The sequence below is a fragment of the Ascaphus truei genome, chromosome 5, assembly GCF_040206685.1.
Source record: "Ascaphus truei isolate aAscTru1 chromosome 5, aAscTru1.hap1, whole genome shotgun sequence".
NCBI classification, from domain to species: domain Eukaryota; kingdom Metazoa; phylum Chordata; class Amphibia; order Anura; family Ascaphidae; genus Ascaphus; species Ascaphus truei.
This window is the reverse complement of record NC_134487.1, coordinates 146,610,642-146,629,954: the sequence shown is the minus strand read 5'-3', so window position 1 is coordinate 146,629,954 and position 19,313 is coordinate 146,610,642. Positions and strand designations below refer to the sequence as shown.

The window sequence follows — 19,313 nt, the reverse complement described above, 5'->3', positions numbered from 1 at the left end:
GGATCAACATCCTTCCCATGTATACTTATTTGGTATATCCCTGTATACCTTTCCCATGTAAATAGATGTCCAACCTTTTTTTGAACAAATCTATTGTATCTGCCATCACAGTCTCCATGGGTAATTAATTCGACATTTTAACTACCCTTACTGTAAAGAACCCTTTCCTTTGTTGCTGGTGAAATTTCCTTTCCTCCAATCTTAAGGGATGGCCCCGAGTCCTTTGTACTGCCCGTGGGACGAATAGTTCTTTTGAAAGCTCCTTGTATTGTCCCTGAATATATTTGTATATAGTTATCATATCCCCTTTTAGACGCCTCTTTTCTAATGTAAATAAATCTAATTTAGCTAGCCTCTCCTCATAAGTTAGAATGTCCATCCCCTTTATTAATTTGGTGGCTCTTCTCTGCACTCTCTCTAGTTCCATAATGTCTTTTCTTAGGATTGGTGCCCAAAATTGTACTCGATATTCAAGGTGTGGTCTTACTAATGCTTTGTAAAGGGGCATAATTATGTTTACTTCCCTTCTATCCATTGCCAGTTTGATGCAAGATAAGATCTTGTTTGCCTTTGCAGCAATATACTAAATGACTTGCCTAGGCGACACAGCTGTCTAATAAATTATAAAGTGTGATACAATGAATTAAATGATGTTACCCGACATGGTACTTCTCAAACCTTCCAGGGAAATATGCTCGGATTTCCCACAAGTACAGTCGTGGTTGGTTGTGGAAAGTGAGCGACCCAGTCAGGAAAACAACATGTGAATAAAAAACATATAAAAACAATAATTGTGCAGTATTGTGATTCAATAATAAAGTAATATGCGTGAATCTTAGCTCTGGGGGAGAACCACCTTACAGCAACATATAGGGTAAATTCGCTGTTCTCTGACTCTGTCAGATAGTGATATGGTAGCACTAGGAAACAGAGGAGGACGGGGAGACAGCACAGCGGGCGCACTGAGCGCAAAAGATACCTTTATGTGCCTGATATTTGTGTACAGAATGTGAGTATATGTCCTACAATCTCACTGTTTATAAAACTCTGCATTTTGCAAGCTATACTATTGGCCGTTTTTTCTGCTCTTCTTCTATATACATTCCATGGGAAATCGAGCAACACCATTCCTGAAGTAACCCTCATAAGGGAAGATCAAGAGGGGATAAAAGTTCTACCCAAAGAAACCTCAGTACCATATCACTATCTGACAGAGTCAGAGAACAGCGAATTTACCCTATATGTTGCTGTAAGTAGGTTCTCCCCCAGAGCTAAGATTCACGCATATTACTTTATTATTGAATCACAATACTGCACAATTATTGTTTTTATATGTTTTTTATTCACATGTTGTTTTCCTGACTGGGTCGCTCACTTTCCACAACCAACCACGACTGCCTTTGCAGCTACTGCATGACATTGGGCACTATTGCTAAGCCTGCTGTCTACAAGCACTCCTAAAGTCTTCTCGATCAAGGATTCCCCCAATATATCTCCATTTAATTTGTAAGTCGCCATTTTATTCTTGTATCCCAAATGCATAACCTTACATTTATCTGTATTAAAGCTCTTCTGCCATTTACCTGCCCACGTTTCCAGTCTCTCCAAGTCCTTCTGAAGAGAAATTACATCCTGCTCTGATTCTACTACCTTACACAATTTAGTATCATCAGCAAAGATGGAGACTTTGCTCTCGATCCCAACCTCAAGGTCATTAATAAACAAGTTAAAAAGCAGTGGTCCCAGTACCGATCCCTGAGGTACTCCACTCAAGACTTTAGCCCAACCTGAAAAAGTTCCATTTATGACAACCCTCTGTTGTCTGTCCTATAACCAGTTTTCAATCCAGGTGCATATATTATTACTGAGTCCAACTTTCTTTATTTTGTACACCAACCTTTTGTGTGAAACCGTATCAAAAGCCTTTGCAAAATCTAAGTAGACCACATCAACTGCATTACCCTGGTCTAAATTCCTACTTACCTCCTCAAAGAAACAAATAAGGTTAGTTTGGCAAGATCTATCCTTCATAAATCCATGCTGACTATTACTAATAATTTTGTTTTCCATTAGGTATTCCTGAATATTATCCCGTATTAAACCTTCAAGTAGTTTCCCTACTATTGAAGTCAGGCTTACAGGTCTGTAATTTCCCGGTTGTGATCTAGCTCCCTTTTTAAATATAGGCACCACTTCTGCTTTACGCCAATCTTGTGGTACTGAGCCTGTGGAAATGGAGTCCTTGAATATTATATATAATGGTTTTGCTATTACTGAGCTTAACTCCTTGAGAACTCTTGGATGTATGCCATCGGGGCCAGGTGCCTTATTAACTTTAATTTTTTCAAGTCGCTTATGAACTTCTTCCTCAGTTAATCAATTCTTCATTAATATGGAGGTTGTGGCTTGTTCCTGCGGCACTACTATTGAACTTGATTCTTCCCTGGTAAACACAGAGGCAAATAATTTGTTTAATACCTCAGCTTTTTCCTTATCTCCAATAATCTGCCTACCCATCTCACACTGAAAGGGTCCTATATATTCTTTTCTCATTTTTTTGTTATTTAGGTATTTAAAGAATTTTTTAGGGTTTACCTTACTTTCTATTGCAATCCTTTTTTCATTATCCATTTTTGTTAATTTGATTGCCCTTTTGCAATTTTTGTTACATTCCTTATAATTCTGATACGATGTCTCTGTCCCTTCTGACTTAAAGAATCTAAACGCCTTCCTCTTCTTGTCCATTTCCTCCCCTACCTGTTTATTTAGCCACATTGGTTTTGACTTATTTCTTTTATACTTATTACCCAAGGGTATACACTGAAAAGTGTGCTTTTCTAACAATGTTTTAAAGACTGCCCATTTATCTTCTACTTTTTCCCTGCAAAAACATCATCCCATGGTGTTACTACTAGATTAGACCTCAGTTTACTAAAATCTGCCTTTCCAAAGTTGAAGGTCTTTGTTGAACCCAAGTAATCTGTTTTTTGATCATTTATTTCAAACGAGACCATGTTATGATCACTGTTACCCAAATGTTCCAGGACTTGAATATTTGTTATTACTTCTACATTGTTTGATATGACCAAATCCAGAACTGCCCCTCTCCTGGTTGGTTCCTCAATAATTTGGGTCATATAATTGTCTTTAAGCACCCCCAAAAACCTGTTCCTTTTTGTTGTAACGCTAATCTCATTGCTCCAGTCTATGTCTGGATAATTAAAATCCCCCAAAGTTATCTTTATATTACTAAGGTAACATTATCTATTGTTACAGTTTACAGCTCAAACTGCTGGGAACATTTGCAACAAATTATCCCAAACAGGAACCTGTTGCAAAAATCTTGCAATGCTTGGGAAGTGTGCTAAACCCGGCATTAGAAATGAAATGGTGCTTTAAAGAGACAATCCAAGCAGCTAAAAAAAAAATTGTTTTTGTTTTAATATATGCAGCATTTGATTACCTTTATTGAAAACTAAGTACCTACGCTGCCGATCGATTCGATTCGTTCTCCCGTGATTGATCAGCAAAATCCTGCTTCCCAGGGTTCACTAAATGGGTGCCTTTCAGTTTCAAATCAACCCATCAGTCAGTGCAACTCAGCAGCTACAATGTATTCTAACATTAACTATTGTTACACTTTACAGCTCAAACTACTGGGAATATTAGCAACAAATTATCAGAAACTGCTGGGGCGGTGTGCTAAAACCTGCTATTGAAATCAAAAGATGCTCAGAATATTACAACTCATTAAAAATGTCATTAAGAGATTAATTTTAAAATAAAAATGGTAGTGTGATCTAATACTACAGAACTGATTTATTATAAAAAAAACACATGTACTTAATCTGATATTGCTTAAATTGTTCCTTTAAAACTTATTAGAAAATAGCATTGAGTTGAATAAAAACAAAAAAGTATTATCATTAAAAATGTAATTAAGAGATGAACTTTAAAATAAAATAAACTGTCACTATTATCTAATACTACAGAACTGATTAATAGTAAAAAAAACACACACACACACACACACACACACACACACACACACACGTGTTTTGCTGCGTTCCCACCAGAATGCTTTCCCACAATAATCAAGCAGAGTAAATTACCCAAAACAGGTGGCATAATTCAATTAAAAAATATATTTTTTTTTCATGCCACTATATATTAATATCTTTACTGCTCTAGGCTACAAGCTTTAGAAATATAAGACAGGGATTATGGTCGCTGCATGCGCGCCCGGCAACCACGCTTCTGGTTTTGTTGTTGTTAGCAACCACTGTGCCTGCGCGTATGGCTGGAAAGTTGCGCGTTGAAGCTGCAGCGTTGAAATTGATTTTTCAGGCGGCTGCCGCATCACGTGTGAATTTTCCAGCCAATCAAATTACAGTTTCGTCAAAATACATTTTCACTCAGTGTCACTGTCACACGAAATACACTTTGGTTTAGCAGCATAAAATTATCGTCTCTTGTTTTTGCAAATTGATATTTACATATAAAAACTTGTAGCTTTTATATTTATAAATTGAATCTTTGTACAAAAATTATATTTATTTCGTTTTTATTTTATAAAAAAGTAAATTTTTTATATAAAAAAAATAATTATTATATACTTACAAAATACAATGGATAATTCAGATGTTTAGCAGTTAATTTGGGAGATTTTCCAGCGATATGCGTTGTGGAACCAACGCAGTCGTGCTTATCATGACTGATGTATATATGATAAATTGTGGCGTGAAATTGTCGATATTTTATCGATCACAAGTAAGTATATTTAATATGTATCGATTACTTGATTTTAATATTTAATTATGGAATTCTGATAAAATCTTGATTATATAAACTATTGTCCCGCCTACCGGTAGCTAGAATCTGTCTGCTGGGCATGTTCACAGAACGCTGGGGAGGCAGCTGCACACTCTGCAGCAAGCAAGCGCTGTTGCAAACAAGTGGCCACCATAATCTGGGCCTAAGGCTGCGTCCACCGTGCTGCTGACCGCGTTCATGCTTGAGAGTGGTGATGTCGCCAACTCTCCAAGCATGAGCGTTCCGCTGTTCGGCAACTTTTTTGGTAAGCGCGAGCGGGGAGGCCGTGGCCGAGCAGTGACTGGCGCTGATTGGCTGAGGAGGTCATGTGACCCTTCAGCGCGCCTCCATCACAATTTTATCTGTCTTGGCAAGCACCTAGCACCCACGAGCATATGTGCATGGGCGCGCTTGAGCGTGGCCAGACATATTAAAATTGATTGTGCTGACCGCGCTAAATGCCACGGTCAGCGGCAGCATGAACACAGCCTAAGGCCTAGAACATAGTGAAATTAGCGTCGCTGAGGCGGGCTGAGCCGCGCTGAGCCGCGCTGAACAGATGCACAAAGCCCCTGCATCTGTAATCAGCTCGGCTATAGTTTCTCCCTCCGCATGAGTGCTGATGCGTGCGGAGGCTGAGAAACTTTCCCGAGACAGGCAAGTTTGAAATTTGCCGCTCGGGGAAGCGGAGGAGCGGTCACGTGACCGCTCCCATCCAATGGGGCTGTGGCCTGGCCCGGCATATAGAGCCACCAGACCAGACAGAGGCAGCACAGAGGTGTGTGTATGTGTATGTGTGTGTGTGTGTGTGTGTGTATGTGTGTGTGTTTGTCACTGTGTGTGTGTGTCACTGTGTGTCACTGTGTGTGTTTGTGTCACTGTGTGTGTGTGTGTGTCACTGTGTGTGTGCGTGTCACTGTGTGTGGGTCACTGTGTGTGTGTGTCACTGTGTGTGTGTGTGTGTCACTGTGTGTGTGTGTGTGTGTGTCACTGTGTGTGTGTGTGTGTGTGTGTGTGTGTGTGTGTCACTGTGTGTGTGTCACTGTGTGTGTCACTGTGTGTGTGTGTGTGTGTGTGTCACTGTGTGTGTGTGTGTGTGTCACTGTGTGTGTGTGTGTGTGTGTGTGTGTGTGTGTGTGTGTGTGTGTGTGTGTGTCACTGTGTGTGTGTGTGTGTGTGTGTGTGTCACTGTGTGTGTGTGTGTCATTGTTTGTGTGTGTGTCACTGTGTGTGTGTGTGTGTGTGTGTGTGTGTGTGTGTGTGTGTGTGTGTGTGTGTGTGTGTGTCACTGTGTGTGTGTGTGTGTGTGTCACTGTTTGTGTGTCACTGTGTGTGTGTGTGTCACTGTGTGTGTGTGTCACTGTGTGTGTGTGTCACTGTGTGTGTGTCAGTGTGTGTGTGTCAGTGTGTGTGTGTCACTGTGTGTGTGTGTGTGTGTGTGTGTCACTGTGTGTCTGTCACAGTGTGTGTCACAGTGTGTGTGTCACTGTGTGTGTGTCACTGTGTGTGTGTGTCTGTGTGTGTCTGTGTGTCACTGTGTGTGTGTGTCACTGTGTGTGTGTGTCACTGTGTGTGTGTGTCACTGTGTGTGTGTGTGTGTGTGTCACTGTGTGTGTGTGTGTCTGTGTGTCACTGTGTGTCACTGTATGTGTGTGTGTCACTGTGTGTGTGTCACTGTGTGTGTGTGTGTGTGTGTGTCACTGTGTGTGTGCGTTTGTCACTGTGTGTGTGTGTCACTGTGTGTGTGTGTCACTGTGTGTGTCACTGTGTGTGTGTGTGTGTCAATGTGTGTGTGTGTCACTATGTGTCACTGTGTGTGTGTGTGTGTGTGTGTGTGTGTGTGTGTGTCACTGTGTGTGTGTGTGTCACTGTGTGTGTGCGTTTGTCACTGTGTGTGTGTGTGTGTGTGTGTGTGTGTCACTGTGTGTGTGTGTGTGTGTCACTGTGTGTGTGTGTCACTGTGTGTGTGTGTGTGTGTGTCACTGTGTGTGTGTGTGTGTCACTGTTTGTGTGTGTGTGTGTCACTGTGTGTGTGTGTGTCACTGTGTGTGTGTGTCACTGTGTGTGTGTGTCACTGTGTGTGTGTGTCACTGAGTGTGTGTGTCACTGAGTGTGTGTGTCACTGTGTGTGTCAGTGTGTGTGTGTGTGTGTGTGTCACTGTGTGTGTGTGTCACAGTGTGTGTGTCACAGTGTGTGTGTCACTGTGTGTGTGTGTGTGTCTGTGTGTCACTGTGTGTGTCTGTGTGTCTCTGTGTGTGTGTGTGTCACTGTGTGTGTGTCACTGTGTGTGTGTTACTGTGTGTGTGTGTGTGTCTGTGTGTCACTGTGTGTGTGGCACTGTGTGTGTGTGTCACTGTGTGTGTGTGTGTCTGTGTGTCACTGTGTGTCACTGTGTGTGTGTCACTGTGTGTGTGTGTCAATGTGTGTGTGTGTCACTATGTGTGACTGTGTGTGTGTGTGTGTGTCACTGTGTGTGTGTGTCACTGTGTGTGTGCGTTTGTCACTGTGTGTGTGTGTGTGTGTCACTGTGTGTGTGTGTGTCACTGTGTGTGTCACTGTGTGTGTGTGTCAATGTGTGTGTGTGTGTCACTATGTGTCACTGTGTGTGTGTGTGTCACTGTGTGTGTGTGTGTGTCACTGTGTGTGTCACTGTATGTGTGTGATTTATGTGTGTGTGTGTGTGTGTGTGTGTGTGTGTGTGTGTGTGTGATTTGTGTGTGATTTGTGTGTGTGTGTGATTTGTGTGTGTGTGTGTGTGTGTGTGATTTGTGTGTGTGTGTGTGTGTGTGTGTGATTTGTGTGTGTGTGTGTGTGTGTGTGTGTGTGTGTGTGTGTGTGTGTGTGTGTGTGTGTGTGTGTGTGTGTGTGTGTGTGTGTGTGTGTGTGTGTGTGTGTGTGTGTGTGTGTGTGTGTGTGAATATATTTATCAAAGTGGCACAATGTTAATAAATAATTTATTCTCGCGTGTCTTTTTTTAACATTTTTTAAAATATTATATAATATACACACACACACACACATAGGTTCCCCAGTGACACACAAACACACAGACCACTTCAAAGTGACACACACAGTTACCCAATGACACACACACACACACACACATTGACAGCTAGCAAGTGACACACACACACAGTGATACCCGCCTCCCAAACGCGCTTGTTGTCTCCTCTGCCAGGACAGCAAAAAGCTCCTGGTAGAGCGAGCGGCAGCAAGCAACAGCACCAAAGTCTTAACTATGTCCCAGGCCTAAAGCTTGCAAGGACTCCATGAGTGCCACGGGCGACATGCCAGGAGATGCACGTTGAAGGAGGAGAACTAGCATGAAAGAACACAGGAGGCTATTCAATAAATAGTGTTAAGTGTTAGTAAGTTATTGCTTTTTAGTGAATGACAGCTAATACCTTATATAAATGTGATCAGTCAATGCTTTTATTGAAAAACCTTTGTTTTCATTTACATATATTTTTACCTATATGACACACATCTGCACCCAAAGAGGTTGAAAGCTATTTTTTTTTAGAGAACAAAAACAGACTATTTCGATTGTGTGACCAACTCCAGTCCTCATGGGCCCCCAACAGGTCAGGTTTTAAGGATATCCCTGCTTCAGCACAGGTGTTTCCGTCAACGACTGAGCCACTGATTGAGCCACCTGTACTGAAGCAGGGATATCCTTAAAACCTGACCTGTTGGTGGTCCTTGAGTACTGGAGTTGCTCCCCCTGGAGTACACTATATTTATATTTGTAGCAACATTTTTAGCACATTATTATTTTAAAGGGCAAAACAAAATTGACAAAGTTCACAGTTAAAACAGTACATCTATTGTAAGCTGGTAAAGCCCACACAATAGCTGACTCCTCTCATTGTTCACAGAGGCCAGACTGGGGGATATATACATACAGTACATATATGAATATATATTTTTTTTATTTATTCTGTATGCCTTATTAGCTTTATTCAGCAAGGAAAGGACAGATCAAAATACTACAGTTTAGCTCAGTTCCAGGGAATATTTCATTATTCAATTGTGACCTTCAGTTGTGACATACAGAGCACACAAAGCTATCCTTCCTCCTGCAAATCTCCAGAGATGTACTTACTCCCTTTACTGTTTCAATTACCATGGCAACAATTAGACATCTTCCTGAAGCAGTGTGTATGTATTCAACACAACATAATCCCTGCCTTGAGGTTTAAATGAACCAAAGAACAGTCAGTGACCTTATTCTGCTAGAGTAAATTCTGTGTGTTTCATAAGGGAAGCAGGTGGTATGAGAGGGGAGTGTTAAACAGTGCAAGGACCATTGGAAGGTGAGATATAGGTGGTAAGGGTGGGTGAGGAATTCACAGAGATGTGGACTCAGTTTATTTAAAAACTAAAGCCCGTCTTCACTTAGAAAACAAGGTTATATGCTTAACTAGTAAATAATGCTCGTTTTGAACGCATTGTGCTACTTACCAAAATATTTACCGCATTTCATTCCAATATGTAATTTTATTTGCATTTTGTTAAATATTACAGTATCTCTGTAGAGAAGAGGAAAGATTTAAAAAAAAAAACACAAGGGCTGAGATGTTAAAAAAAAAAAAAAAAAAAGGGTAGTACCATATACATATTTGAAAGCACAGTGCAAAAAATGATGGGAGGCCAAATAAATCAGATCTATTATCATTTATATATCCATTGATGGTCTAGTAGTCTCCTGTGTAACAGAATAGCATCTCCTTCCATTCCAGGAAGCTTAGATTTGCTCAGTCTGCAGAAAGGACATACAGCAGAGGTGGATCTAGGGATGGGGGGTGGGGGGGGGTTGGGGCAGGTCATTTACCCTGGGCTCAGCCTGGTATGGGGCATATGTCAGGGCAGCTGTGGGGTTTGGCAGAGGAGGGTAGCGGCAGAGGAGGGGTGAGGCCTACCCTGGCAGTCTGATCAGGGAGTAAGTCCCAACTTCTGGTGTCTACAGCCATTCTGGACACCCCCCTCCCACTGCTTTACAGAAGGGATGGGACTTTTGCCAAAAAGAAAGAAAGAAGGGTGGGGGAAATGGGATATGGGAGTGATTGAGGGTCAAGGGGGAGATAGCAGGCGAGAGAAAAAGGGAGAGAGAGTCATAGAGAAAGGAGGTAGTGAGAGAAAAGAGGAGGGGAGAGAGAATGAGGAGGAGAGAAAGGGAGGAAGAGAGAGGAAGTGTGGAGAGAGAAGAGGAGAAGAGAGAGAAAGATGGGAAAGAGCAAAAAAGAGGGGGAAGAGAGAGAAAGTGGGACAAGAGAAAGAAGTGTGCGGGAGAAAAGGGTGAAAGAAACAGGGGAAGATAGAGATAAAGGGGGAGAGAGAAAGTGGTGTGGGAGAAAGGGTGGGGGGCGAGGGAGGAAAGAGTTGGTGTATTATAAATTGGGGGGGGAAGCAGTTGGTGAATCAGAATCAACAATAACATATATTGACGGGAGATGGTGATAAAAACGTGAATTTTGCAAATTGTTGGAAAATTTTGTAAATTTCAAGTGAATTAGGTAATCTATTACAGAAGTGAGGGCTCTGGTAAATGAATAAATAATGCCCAACTTATTTATTGAAGTAGGGATCGTAAAAAGAGATCTAGAGGGTTATTTAAGTTAAGAGGCTATCTACTATAAGAGGGGTGTTACCTTTTCCAATTTTTTTGTTTTGTTTTAATAAATGCTGCAGTTTTATTCCTGCAAGGAAATGTAATTATCTAAACTGCGGATCTATCTGTTCTCCCATGATTGATCGGAAAAGATCCTGCATCCCAGAGCACTGAATATGTCTACCTATTTCAAAAGAGGAAGGGCTGTACTTTTCTAAATAGTCGCAACAGCAACACAAGGAGCGCAAAACATTATAATGAGCATAATGAGTGGATTTGGTCTTGATTTTTAATGCAGTAAGTTTTATCCCATACTGCACAACTGATTCATTAAAAAAAACCACAACGGATTTTGAAAGTACGAGCCCTTTTGTAACTTATCCATGTAATTTATGAAGATGGAGAAAAATGTCTAATTATGTCTAATTCAGCACATAACATAACAACATGTGGTAAACCTAGGGTGGTAGCAGAAGGAACACAGGGCACAACGGATTTTTGAATTCTAAACTCAAGTGTTGGCTCAAATAAATGAGTTTAGAATTCAAAAATCCGTTGTGACCTGTGTTCCTTCTGCTACTGATCTAGGACTGGAAACAGGCTTTCGTTCAACCACAGGAGCACCGGTAATTGTATCATTTAAATCATTTTTCTAGGTGTGCAGCATTCACTTCATATGTAAACCTAGGGTGACTATACAGTATGACCCAGTTTGGCTGGGATAGTCCCAGATTTTCATTAAATGTATGTATGCATGTCTTTATTTATATAGCGCCATTAATGTACATCGCGCTTTACAGTAGTAATACACGTGACAATCATATAAACAAATAACAGATCATGGGAATAAGTGCTTCAGATATAAAAGTGACATTTAGGAAGAGGAGTCCCTACTCCGAAGAGCTTGCAATCTAATTGGTAGGTAGGAACAACATATAGAGACAGAAGGAGGGCATTCTGATAAGTGCGTCTGCACGGGGCAAGCTTTATGTATCATGTGTATAGTATTAGCCCAGGTGCTACTCATATGCTTTTTTAAGGAAGTGTTTCTTAAGGTGGGTCTTAAAGGTTGATCGGTTGCTAGTCGGGTATTGAGGGGAAGGGTGTTCCAGAGGTGTGGGTCAGTCAGTGAGAAAGGTTTAAGGTTGAAGAGGGCTTTAGATACAAAGGGGGTAGAGAGAAGACATCCTTGAGCAGAACGCAAGAGTTGGGATGGTGCATAGCGAGAAATTAGGGCTGAGATGTAAGGAGGGGCAGAAGAGTGTAAAGCTTTAAAAGTGAGGAGGAGAATTGAGTGCGAGATGTGGGATTTGATAGGAAGTAAGGAGAGTGATTTGAGCAGGGAAGACGCAGAGACAGGTTTAGGAAAGAGTAGAGTGATTCTGGCAGCAGCATTTAGGATAGACTGTAGGGGAGACAGGTGAGACAGGTGAGAGGCAGACAGGCCGGACAGCAGGAGGTTATAGTAATTGAGACAGGAAAGAATGAGGGCCTGAGTCAGAGTTTTAGCAGTCGAGTAACAGAGTAAAGGGCATATCGTTGTAATATTGTGGAGGAAAAAGTGACAGGTTTTAGATACGGTTTGAATGTGAGAAGAGAATGTGAGAGAGGAGTCAAGTGTGACCCCTAGGCAGCGTGCTTGGGTTACTGGTTGAATGATAGTACTTCCAACAGTAATGTGGAAGGAGGTTGTAGAACCAGGTTTTGAAGGAAGTATGAGGAGCTCTGTTTTTGCCATGTTAAGTTTAAGTTGGCGGAGAGTCATCCAAGATGATATCGTTCCGGTGTCCTGATAATTTTCTCAAAACCTTTTAACTGTCCCATGGGCGACAAATAGGAGGGCAGCAGAGAAGGGCAGAGGCAGTGGAGGGTGGAGGCCGAGACCACCCCAGTGGTCTGACCCAGCAGTCAGTCAGTCACAATTTCCATTGTCTGATGTCAGGACAGACCCCCCACCCCTCTGCTCAACTGTTTGAGACTTTTAATTGAGAGGAGGTGAAAGGGGTAGAGAGAATGAGGGACAAGATGAGAGAGGGGGGAGATGAGAGAGGAGCGGTGAGGGAGAGAGAATGGAGGGTATGGCAGGGACAATAGAATGACAGAGAGAATGGGGAGAGGGATAAAGGAATACTATAAAGAAGTAAAAGCAATACAATACAGAAGCAACAGTGAATCTATGCATAATAATCTAAGAGACAGATACAAAATATGTTCTAGACAAAATTTGTGGTTTTCTTTTTAAGTGCCAAGCAGAAAATGCATAACAGACTGTCACTGTAAGCTTAGCACAGACAGTGTGCTCTACTTCTGATTGGTTGTATGTGATCAGGTCAGATGATGTTAAGGTCTGAGGTGAAGGGAGGAAAGGAACAAACATCTTTTGCTCTCTTTGTTTGCTTCTGTACTGTTGTTCCTGTCAATTGTTAGTTCAGTGCCTCTCAGGCAGCACAACTTCAGTATTTTTGACGCAAACTTCTGGGGTACAATACTAATGATCTGAGCACTACCCAAATTACCGAAATAGTAAAAGTAACCCTCCCATCCCAGCTTTTAGGGAGTTTACATTGATTTGTAATTTTTGGCCACCCAGCATAAGCTACCCCAATTCAGGGTGCTGGAACCAGGCGGCTGAGCAACGAGGTAGCAAAGGCGACAACCAGAGCTGGATTGTAATTTTGAGGGGCTCAGTGCAGGGGCCTCTTACCTGGTCCAACAGGTCTTTCTCTTCCTCAGATGTTCCGGCATCATGACGTCGCAGCGACACATCATGTCACGATGCCATGCGGCATTGCATTGTCATGGCAACGGAATGCCATTTGACATCATGGTGTCATGACAAGACACTGTAGGAGGGGTGATGCTGCCGGACCCGATAAGAGGCACATATAGAGGCCCCGCACTCTTCCCTGACAATCAGTTTAACTGTTGTGGGAAGAACGCTGGGCCTCTGTAAGCCCGGGGCTCTGTGCGATGACACCGACAGATCACCATCAAGCCAGCCCTGGTGACAATGACGGGCTTCAAGAACGTTCGTAGTACAACTCAGTCTTTATAAACATCCCCAGACACGAGGACACATCACACACATGACAACGTTGTACGGTTTCTATATTCTCAAGGTTACTCATGAACACAGTGCTTCCCTGGGTGCCTACTCTTAACACGACAGAGATGTGTATTTACTTAGTTGCATTTCAGGTCTTGGACCAGACACCTCTTTGGAGTAACATAGTTATATCCCATCTTCTATGGGTCCTTACTGGGATCCTACTCAGTTCTGAGATGGTACCAATTATATTCCATCCCTTATCACTAACTGACCCTTCCCTACTGATTGAAGAGAATACTCTTTTAGATCTGCCTGTAGAGCCGATTCGCTCACACCCGGGGACCCTCTGCGTACAGCCCGCTGTGGCATGTTTGCTTCTCCCTATGTGGTACCTGAGTGTCTCTGGGATACTCAAGTGCACTTTCCCAATATATAACAAAATAAATAATGGGGTCCAGATCTCTTCTATTACGTTAGGGACATCCTCCTTATCTAAACAAAAATAATAAGGGTGTCCTGATCTCTTCTATTACCCTATATACACAAAAATAGACAAAAAGGGATATACATTTTTTAACAAACTCATTTTACTTGGGAAGAGTTGTCTTGCGTTGCGTTAGTTTGTTGTACCTTGGGAAAGTCACATATAGTATCTGTGCAGCGCAGATGCATGTGTACAGAGGTGAAAACATTATCATTGCCACAGTTTATCGTAACCACATAGCTTATTGTGAAATAATAAAGAATTTTTAATTACTAATAATAATGAATATTAAATCAATTTGGGTGGCTCATTAAAGCTGCAGTTCAGTCAATATCCTGCATGTGTGGGTTTTTTTTAATAAATCAGTTCTGAAGTAAGAAAAAATACTTTTAGCATTTTCTGTTTTTAAAAAAACAACTTTGAAAGACCAATTTTCTTGTATTCTATTTTAACAGCCATGTGCTAAGGCACTACCCCTTCATGTCCTGTCACAACCCCTGGCACACCCCTTTGTGAGCCCTGCCCTCCCTCTAGCACATGTCAGTGCAGGAATGCTCATGAACAGTGGTTGACAAATCACCCAAAAATCTACTCGCCGAACAAAACAATCTACTCGCCACCTAGTACCACACGTGTGCTGCTTGGGCCAATAGGAGCTCGCCACGATGTTAAATCCACTCGCCCGGGGCGTGCAAATGTATAGGTTTGTCGAACACTGCTCATGAATATTCATGAGCTTCCACTGACAGACAAGCAGATTATAAACAAATCTCAGCTTTTAATATGTCACTAAATTTCGACCTATCAATACATGGAGAACGAATTGACCTGCAGCTATACAGTTCTTTAGGTAATTAGAGATTGCACACATGAAACTATTGAAGTAAAAAAATAACTGTAAAAAAAAAAAAAAGACTGAACTGCAGCTTTAAATACAATAGAAAAAACAGAATCTGCTAAAACAGCAGATCACCTGAAGGCGAGTTGAAAGAATACTGACCCGACATGATGGGTTCTTTAGATTGCCACTTCAGATCTTGTGAACAGTGTGAAGTCAAAGAACACACAATAAATATAGCTAGTATGAACAGGCATTTGTGTCCATTCCTGTAGTTAAGCCAATATACTGTAGTCTTCTAACAATAGCCAGTTACCATTAAGCAAATAAAGCACTATAGAGATTAGACAGCTGTAATAAAACTTCCAAGCCACAGAAAGTCTGTATTATCTACCAGTAGGACATGCTGCTAACAAACGTTCATATAGGCTGAAATGAATCAGTATCTAAAAGACCAGGTGAAAGCACAGTGTATAGGATGAGATGTTGACAAATTCTTCCCCTTACTGGCCAACGTGATTCAAAGTTTCAGGTAAAGTGACACTGCAGATTTCAATCCCAACTAATGACATTTATACTTTGTCCTCTTTACTTTCTGTGAACAACTACACCTACAGTACGAGCATGGGACAGAACCAGTGAGAGAAGGGCCATGAACAATGAGTGGCGAGGCCCAGTTCTTTAAACAAAGGATCAATGGACACCATTTCTATCATTTGTTTATGGTTATTCTGTAAGAATACATGGGATAGGAAAAAAATCAGCTAATTTATCAATTTGAAAGGCTTCCTGATACAGTATTAGTATTAGTACTAAAAAAAAAGGTTAATTTTTTCACAACTGAAGATTACTTTTGATATGTAAATCATTAGCCATTGATTTATACGTGACAAGGAGACAACACATATCAAATTTGTGAACGCTTATAGTTATTTTGCCTAATTCCCTTTACTCTCTTGTTATACGTAATCCTGAAAGATAAACATTTTATTCTCATCATTGATCGTGCTATACTGTAGTAAGTTTTTGACCTTGTTTACTATATTGGAAGAAGAAAATAAGGGAGCTATAGGCTGTTGAGAACACACTGGAAAAAAACATCTAAATCAGATGCAATCAGCCATACAGAGGAGTTACAGAAATTCCATAGTGCAGTACTAGTTTTATTATTAATAATCTGCATGGGAGGCAGCGTCAACTGACTTCCCCATATTTTAAAAATGTAAGGGGATTATGTTTGATTATATTTATTAATATTGTTGGTATTTTCAATTCAATTAAGATTTTTGGGATGAGGCATTCCATTATAAAATTCACCAGTCATGACATGTACATACAGTAGCAATGCATTGCTGGGCCATGCAGGGAAGAAGTTAAAGATGGGTTAAAGATCACAGGGTTTAGGAATATAACAGGACATTTGACCACATGGATTTAGGTTAAAAAAGCAAACTTCACCCAATATAGGCTTTAAAAGCCCACACGGTTTGACATGGCTGTGAATAACCCCCCCCCCTCCTCCCCCCCCCCCCCCCCCCACCACCACCACCACCATTTAGAAGGGGATAAAAATCAGAGGGGCTTAAGTTTTCTAACCTAAACTGCATACGGTGGAGGGTTTTTGTCACTTTTTTACCCATCATAACTTATTTAAGGTGTGGTTGAAACCTACAGTACCTACACTAACACGGTTTGTATTTTCACTTTCACAAGTCAATTAACCCTTGCTGCGTGGATGAACATTAATGTTTACCTATGTAAATCCTTCAGATGAGAAAATTATTTACAGTAGTTATGCATAAATGACACAGGAACGCTGACTACTTGCCACCTTTGCCGATTTATCAATTGCAATGGGAGGTTTCAAAGTACTATCTAATTAACATGGCTTTTAAATTATGGCATCCTACAATTTAAAAAGATTCAGGTTTTTAAATCTCTCAGCCCTATTTAAAGTCAGTTCTTTCTGAGGCTGCTCTTTAACCAAGGGTTTGGTGGGACATTTGGCAACCTTAATCATAGGTCAATTTGCCCTAGGCCACTTACAAATATATAAGCAGTGTTATATAACATTATTTCATTGCAGATCTGTCTGTGGCGATGTACCGCTGGATAGTATAATTATAAACAGGTGAACACAAATTGATAAGGTGCATTAATGGCAATACCAATAGTAGGAGCTCGGAGACATTAATTGTACAGTATTGCCAATAGATCATTTGGAAACTCTGATATTCTGTGTTATACTTGAATATGTCGTATTACCTGGGCCCTAGAGGAACAGTGTCACGTGCTACATCTAGAATTTCAAAGGAGGGCTGAAAATGTTAGTGGGGATGGGCTGGAAGATATGAAACAATGAGCCAGAGAAATGATTTGTCCTTTCCTAGCATATTTACTGTAGATAAGCTCCAAAATGTAAAGGTCACTCAGATCTGTCAAATGAAATACAACTACCCTGATATACAGTAAGGTGATCGAAGTCAGCAACCCCAACGCATTTTCATGTTCCCTTTATATGTATTGTATCTGTACTCATAATACAAATTAAGGTTAATCTGAGTATATTAAACTCACACAAAGGATGCAGTGATATATAAGCACAAGGCTCACGTCATTAAACTGATTCCCAAACCAATGAGATTGGATTATAAAAATATTTTTATTCAATGGGCGAGCATGTGTACATACCATTCCAATAAGATTAATTTCACGGCTGCTAGAAAGAGCAAACATTGCATTGCATAGGCCATTAGCAGAGATAGGGAGACAGGGAAACAGAGTGGGGAAATGGTGCAGAGCTAGCTGCATAGAGCATGAGAATGAGTCCTTTACCAAGACAAACTGGTGGGTGCAATACCAAATGGGATCAAAGTAAGAAGCAGCAAAACGTTTAGCATTGCTAGGATGCTGGACTAATCCCCAAATGGTAAAGGATACAGGACAAACACTTCTATTATTTTGTGTGAAAAAAATAGTATGAATAGGCCTATACAAAATAGCACTGATTTATCTCAATGGGAGATGATTTAACATCACCAGTGTTAAAGACTGTGCATGACTTGGTCCATGTAGGATTCGGTATACAACGGTAATGAAACATCTATAGTAAAATAATGGAATAAGATTAATTCATGTTAAGAACATGATACATGGAAAAATAAATATGTAGTCATGACGTATACTGCACATTATCTGATTACTGTATGCACATCACTGCAAAAACGCACCGTAGGATTTTTCTTTAGTGTAGGTGGGTTAAGCAGACAAAACATGAAAATCGTTTGAGTCTAGGAAATTTAAATCACAAGCAAGAAAGGTGGATGAGATTAGCCCATTGAACTCTGATTGTGTGTAAAATGGCTGCAATACTTGTAGGTTAGTTCATATTTCTTATGAGAAATATCTCCACGTGAAAGGCTCTTTTCTTTACATGGTGGCTTAATTCCTGTCATACACAATTGGGCATCATGACAAATAGCCCCCTTCAACATAAATCTTTTATGCACAGTGAGATATTATCCTTATAAAATATTAACAGACCTAGTTTCATTGCAGCCATTTTAAATAATATCTGCAGACTGTCCGTTGTCCTTAGCTCTACTGTATTTCTGTAAGAAACAGAATAATCACAAGAATAAACACTGTTGCGTGTGATTTAAACAGAAATTATGTCTATTCTCCCTCTGGGGGAAACAAGTCTTTCAGATGAAAATGAATACGAGGCCCAACCCAATACTAAGATTGAACCATATAATTATCAGTAAATTATCCCAAAACCACATGTGTAACCAGTACTACACATAGCAAATAAACATTTCCTGCAGGAGGGTAAAACAAAACAAAAAAGACAAAAATGCTGGCTTTTCGAAATAACACATAAAACCCCCCCCTAATCGTACCCTGGCAAAGACCATCATCAGTAACCTGTCACCATCAGACAGCCACTCCATCCCTAGCCCATAATCACATCATTAAAGCTCCAGTTCCACAAGGAGCACGGAGATGCAGAAAAATGCAACCTTAAATAAAAAGGGTAAGGGGCATAAGATATCACATGCTCACCATGTTGAGGTCTGGCAGAGATGAAAGCAGAGCAATCTGAATCCTGAATCCATTTTGCTCCTGCTGCTGATTGTATGAGGCACACATCAGCAGCTGTGCTTCTGATGATGCTGGGGATTGCTGGATGGCTGGCAATAGGGAGGGAAGCAGCTGCCCCTCCCTTCTCCTTCTAGAGAGGCAGACGGAGAGTGAGCTCATGGAGCCTGCAACTGCAATCTCCCTCCCTCAGTTCCTATGGAAACTAGGCTACTGTACCATCAGGATGGAGGAGTGCTCTGTAGGAGATCAGTCCCACCAATGCAAACCTAGTCTCCCCTTAACCCTCATCCTGAGATAGGATGCTGAGTGGCTATGAGCATCTTTCTGGTTTAACCCTTTCACTGCCACTCTACTGAGTGAAGCATTGCACTCCAGTAAAACGACAACAAAGGGCAACTTAAAACATATGTTTGT

General features: G+C 41.0%; 1 protein-coding gene across 3 annotated transcripts in view; it reads right to left on the bottom strand.

Annotated features, from left to right (window-relative positions):
* JAKMIP2 (janus kinase and microtubule interacting protein 2) overlaps positions 1-19,053 on the bottom strand; it is a 114,195-nt gene extending 95,142 nt beyond the window's left edge. For all 3 annotated transcript variants that reach the window (XM_075601019.1, XM_075601020.1, XM_075601021.1), the window contains exon 1: positions 18,861-19,053. The gene's annotated coding sequence lies outside the window, so the exon portion shown is untranslated. The remainder of the gene's footprint in view (positions 1-18,860) is intronic.
* Positions 19,054-19,313: the final 260 nt, after the last annotated feature.